Consider the following 6,682-nt stretch of genomic DNA (forward strand, 5'->3'; position numbering starts at 1 on the left):
CACAAATAGATAAAAAATGTTTCAATCAAGTGACGGATATAACCGGACATTACTTTAATTGATTTGATCATAGGTACTACAAACATTTTTAAACTTTGTTTGCATAATAAATTGATAATGACCAGCTTCCCTTGATACACTTGAGATGTTAATAGGTAGTTAAATTGTAGATTGAATAAAAAAAACATTGACATAAGTCAAAATAATATTATTGACAGACAGGTGTGTAATTAAATGTCAGACATCATATTTTTTAGGTTCTCAGTAATAAATAATCAATTAATCACTTGTTTTATGTAGGTAATTTAGAAACAGAAATAGATTGCGCTTTTAAGAAGCTTTAGAACCTTAAGGTATTTTGTCTCATTTAGATCTAGATATTATATTCCAGTAAGATTTGCTTCTCGTCTTCACTATTTTGGTGCTTTTATTTTTAATAAGAAAAAACAAACTATAAATAGGTGTGCTTTCAAATTTAAAACCGTATCCTATGTATAAATCTGCTTGTGACTCTGCATTAGCGATATCGAAGCTAACTAATTTGATTCGAATTCTTGTCTCGCCCGTGTTTGTACTCACATCACGCGTGAGACTTCAACAGGGTTACCAGATACATAATTGAAAAATAAATCCTGCGAATCTGCAGGCAGTCCAGGCACCCAATCTTAAAATTCCTAACCTAATATACCAAGGAAACTTATTAAGAACTAAAGCTAACGAATTCAAGGCTACAGGTTGTAACCTACAGGCTACAAAATAACACGGGAAAAATCACAAATTTCGTACTTCGACCGCAGTTTGAAAAAAATAAACGTAAATCCTGACGAGTGGTAACCCATGTTTAGTATGCAGGTCCAGCGCCGTGATCGACGTACAGTCGCCATCAGATATATCGGAGCGGTCAAGGTGTTCACAAATATCTGAACACGCCTCTATTGTCAGGGCGTTAGAGCGCGTGTTCAGATATTGTGAACACCTCAGCCGCTCCGATATATCTGATGGCGAATGTACACGCATCATGGACATGTGCTATCTAATTGATAAAACACCTTATATGTATCGACTACGATCTAATTCCCAGTATAACATGACCCCGAGATTCGTAACAACTTCGGTGAATAGGATGATATATTGGTTCGAGGCAATCCATTGTGAATTGCATCTTAATATTTTTTAACCATATTTGCATTCATTTTACATGCCATTTAGGTCACGTTTTTACTGGAATATTGGAATGGAACATTTCATGAATTACTTTATAAATATAGCTTGTTAATACACAGAAGAAAAATTTATACATATCTTACCTATACCAAGCACGTACGATGAGAAAGTACAGTCAACTGTAAAAATATGGATGTAGCCAACTTATTCAAAAATATGTCCCGTTCTTAATTCGCTGACATATTAAGAAGCTATGGGACATATTTTTGAGATGATTTGTGCACCCATATTTTTACAGTTGACTGTACCTACAGTATGTTCAGTAAAATTTAGTGTCCAAACCATTACTTACATGTTTGATTACCTACTTTATACCTATTGTTACGTTATTACTATGTATGAATGTAAAAAAATTAAAACTGCCATTTACCCTTGTTACTTGCCTGTTAAATTAAATAGGCGTCCCTCAAATTCGGTGTACTCGACTGCGATCGCCAACCCGCCTGCCAAGCGTGGCGATTATGGCATCCACCCCCCATAACAAGGGGGAGGCCTATGTTCAGCAGTGGACGTCTTATGGCTGAGATGATGATGATGATGAAATTAAATAGTTGGCAAATATAAGGCGTGGCAATTTGCCAATGCCATGGTCTCATGGCATTGCGTTTGCGGGCAATGTATATCGTATTAAAACAGTGATGTCTATGACATAACGATTAGACTTGCGAAGGTTGTATGTACGCAAGACATGTGAAGAAAAACGTGTTCAACTCTTATCAGTCGCAGGATCTACAAGCCGTTGTCAGCATAAATGTTTCCCACAGATTTTATGACATGGCGTCTAACGTAAATGAACTAAACTCCTTGAACATTGACGTCGGGAATAAATTAAATTAATTTAGATAAAAGATCGATCAACCGAAATGAGTTGAGCTTTGAGCCAATATTATGTTTTAGAGGCAGAGGATCCTTGTATTTGTTCGCTTTTGTACGTCAAGGTACTTATGACTATTAAAAGTTTAAAATAATCAACCATTCAAAATATAAAACTAATTTACCAACAGCAATTTGCCAATGCCATGGTCTCATGGCATTGCGTTTGCGGGCAATGTATATCGTATTAAAACAGTGATGTCTATGACATAACGATTAGACTTGCGAAGGTTGTATGTACGCAAGACATGTGAAGAAAAACGTGTTCAACTCTTATCAGTCGCAGGATCTACAAGCCGTTGTCAGCATAAATGTTTCCCACAGATTTTATGACATGGCGTCTAACGTAAATGAACTAAACTCCTTGAACATTGACGTCGGGAATAAATTAAATTAATTTAGATAAAAGATCGATCAACCGAAATGAGTTGAGCTTTGAGCCAATATTATGTTTTAGAGGCAGAGGATCCTTTTACGCTGGTGCTCATAAATAAAGACGCGACGACAGCCTGTCAAAATGTTTACATAATAATGATGCAACAAGTAAGTTCGCAATCACAGATGCCTTGCTACTAATCATGTAGGTATAATGGGTATGGTGAATACTTGCTTGTATTTCTTGCACAACGGCGTACGCAATGACATTGTATGTTTTGTGTAGTAACGCCCTAACAGATGTGTTATTGACTAAATCGGGTCAAATATACTCTTATCGACTAATCAAAACTACGACTGATCAAAAGTAAGTAGGTATACTTTACATAGAGTTCTGGTAAGCATAGGTAGGTTAGTACCTACTTACAAGAACTTTGTATGTAAGACCCGTGAGTAATTGTAGCCTGTAGGTAACTGATTTAAAAATATAATTTATGACGTTAAAATATACTTAACAACAATTTTATATTTTTTATTAAGAAAAAGCGCGAATGCGGCATCGTACTAAACCTGCTGCCAGTATATTTGCATAAAATTCAGCAAATCCCTTGTATTTGTTCGCTTTTGTACGTCAAGGTACTTATGACTATTAAAAGTTTAAAATAATCAACCATTCAAAATATAAAACTAATTTACCAACAGCATACCTATAAAGTTCTGGGTACAGTCGAAAGTTTTACTTTATGACCAATTTTGTATCTTGTCACAGTGACAATAATATGAGGTCTCTATAGCAACTTTCATATTGATTTTCACTGTGACAAGGTACAGTCAACAACAGAGCTATGAATACAGGCAAAGTGTCAAAAATATGTATACAGTACTTTATTGCCTGTACATTAACGTCGTGTATACATATTTTTGGCACTTTGCCTGTATTCATAGCTTTGTTGTTGACTGTACGAAATGGGTCAGAAATTACTACTTTCGACCGTACTATGCTCATAAGTCGCGCTTGTCACTTCAACGCGAAAATAAGCCCAAAGTACAGAATAAATAATAGTACTAGGTACAGAAGATTCACTCTCTAACCAAACTCGTCTGTTACGATCAGGACAGATATGGCCGCTAGGTGGCGACAGCGCCACGCGCGGCTTATGACTATCCACCAAAATTGGTGTGGAGCGAATGTACTTTTAGCTACCTGTAGCAAAGCGATGAAATCGCGGAGTAAGCTACGCCTGGCTAAAGTCGGAATCCCACGGGTCCTCGTGATCGCTGGGCGCGGCGGACGCAGTGAAGGGGACTCTTGACATTTGCACCCTTACATAACCCGCGTGACTCGCTCATCCGCCGTCATTATCCCATCTACTGAACTATTTCGTAGAAATATTTAAATATTCGTTATTAAAATGAACCAATAAGCTGCTATCCTAAGCTACTAGCCTGCTACTATCTCTGTATCTTTAGGTAATTTGTACATTTTCGGGTAGTTATAGGTAATATTTATTGATTAACCAACCAAATACAAAACCACCTGGATCGCGCTGGTCGCTGAACGACCTGACTTTAACCTACATTAGTTGATCATGTAATGTTTTCACTGGCTTAAGAAGCCATTTGAGCCAAAAACTAAATTGACACTAATGAAGTACAAAAGATCAATTAGAGTTAGACCAAGAAAAGTCAGCAGCGATTTTGATAGCTCACGCAATGCAAGTGTAATTTTAAACGTCAAACGTCTATGAAATTATGACGTAATATAAATAACACTTGCATTGTGTAGGCTATCAAAATCGCTGCAGACTTTTCTTGGTCTAACTCTGGCAGTGTGTGGGTGTGTTTTCTCATATCAACCTGTAGATGTATAGTAGGCTATTCCGAATACCCGCTTAGATACTTCTGCTGTTGACTGTATTTCTTAAACTGCATATAAGGAGGCAAGTAGGTAGGTACTATTTGTATAAGAGCTAAGACCACACACAGAACAGAATAAGTGGAACGAAGTTCCCCACACAATGGGAATCGTGGAGATGTAACGAGCTGCAATAAGATGATTGCTTACAAAGAAAAACAGGAGGGCGTTAAATTTTATAACTGCCGATATCATCTGAGGGTCTACCGCGAACCACGTTCGACATGTTGCCTCCTTGTCACACTTACTTACGAAATTACAAGTCCGACAGAAAGGCAACACGTCGAACGTGGTTTGCGGTAGACCCTTTGGTTCGTTGCGACTCAATCGTGCACACTTTTCGTTTTTCTAAGATCAAATATGCAATAGTAAATGTATGAACTTGATTTTAAAAATCGGACAGGCCATACCTATTTTACTCACTTTGATTCATAAAACTTGGCAAGCCGTTCAATTTTGTCTTTTGATATCAAACACAAATACATTATACATGTCAATAAATGATTAACAACGGTTTGTCAGATTTCACATTCATTTACAAATAATACCATTAGTTTGTAACTGCAATAAAAGTACCATTGGATCATTTTAACACTGTCTATGGTATGACTTTTATTTTAAGATGATGAAGCCCCTTACCCGTCAGTTGTCGGCGATAACTTATACAAATTAGCTTCGGCATGCCTACTGATAACTTTCAGGATACGAGTACGGACGTGCTAGACTCGGAGTAATTAACAACGGAGACGCCATGTCTAAAATTTTCGGTACAAAATAGTCTGCCGTTTTTTGCGGGGGAGGGGCACATCAAATGTATAGGTACGTCATGTCAGATAAACGTCAGTCCATACATATGGTTGACCATTGGCCGCCTATTTTCGACAGAGGGGAATGCCTGTTAATGGCGGCTCCATTGTTAATTACTCCGAGGTGCTAGATGATATATTTATATTTTTTTAGAAAAAGAGGTGACACACGCTGCAACTAAAATGAAAATTGCGATTGCGAAGATTAGAAATGATTAAAAAGAAAGTACTGCAAAAGGTCATTTCATACTGGCTCGTGGCTGGGTGTTTTGGCGGGGTTTGCTGGTGAGGTATCGTCTTGGGTCGTCTCATTCGTTTTTCGTCAAGTTCTTAAATTAGTCCTATTCTACTTTCGTCACTCATTCTACATTGAAAGCCACCGACGATTGTGACGAATGTTGAATGAGTGACGAAAGCAGAATAGGACTAATTTAAGAACTTGACGAAAAACTAATGGGACGACCCAAGACGATACCGCTGGTGATTATTCGTGTGTCACAAACAATCGCATTTAAGAACACCAATAACTAAGCAAATACGCAAAGGCTTTCCACCTACTTCGGACCTAACGTCAATTAAGGGAATTCGATACGATTGGGTTGATGCAAATAAAATAAATCAAGAGATCCTAATGGGACAAACAGAGTTCGGTCGTAAAAAGTATTGATTTCTTCCAAACATGTCCTGGAAATAAATATGACTTTTTTACTAACGGACACTTTGTCCGTAATTGGTATGTCCGAATAAAGAATAACTTTATATCGTAATAATATACCGGTATTTATCACTGTCCATAAACCCCGGCAAAAGCCTATTGTGCGATCGATGCCTCATGAATTATTAATCGAATAAAAATTGGGCATCGACGGGTTTGGCGAGATTTTCGAAATCGATTGTGCTCTTACAAATGTATGGCCGGCGCACATAATTAAAGGTGTGTAACCTGTCGATTTATTATCAAGATCCGATGATAAATATTCCTTATGCGACTAAAATGGATATGACTAATGCGTGTCTATTGCTAATATCACTTATGAAACTGATTTTTAGATTCTCACAGGTTCGTAGAGATTGAAAGAGCTATGAAACTGCAATTAACACAAGTATTTAGCCTTCGTGGTTCATTTGATGGTTGAATCGTACAATTATCGCGGTTTCACCGTAGGATAGTTGGACGCATCGGAGGAGTCATTGCGTAAAAGTTGCGCCTGTGCCTACGCATGCTCGGTTAGAATAATCTGTCTATTCACATAACATTTTGAATCAATCTATGCACTCCAGGCAGCGTAGCACGGTCGCGTTTTTATCGCTTGTCACCATGCCTGTCACGTTCTAACAAGTATGTTAGTACGAAAGCGACACGCATAGTGATAGTCGATAAAAATGGATGCGCCCGCAGGTATACTTTACAAACAAAAGTGCTTTTATAAACGACTAGGGAAAACGAAAGTAAAATCATTATATGCAAAGCACACTTTAAAGGTCGAGC

The sequence above is a fragment of the Cydia fagiglandana genome, chromosome 13, assembly GCF_963556715.1.
Source record: "Cydia fagiglandana chromosome 13, ilCydFagi1.1, whole genome shotgun sequence".
NCBI lineage: Eukaryota > Metazoa > Arthropoda > Insecta > Lepidoptera > Tortricidae > Cydia > Cydia fagiglandana.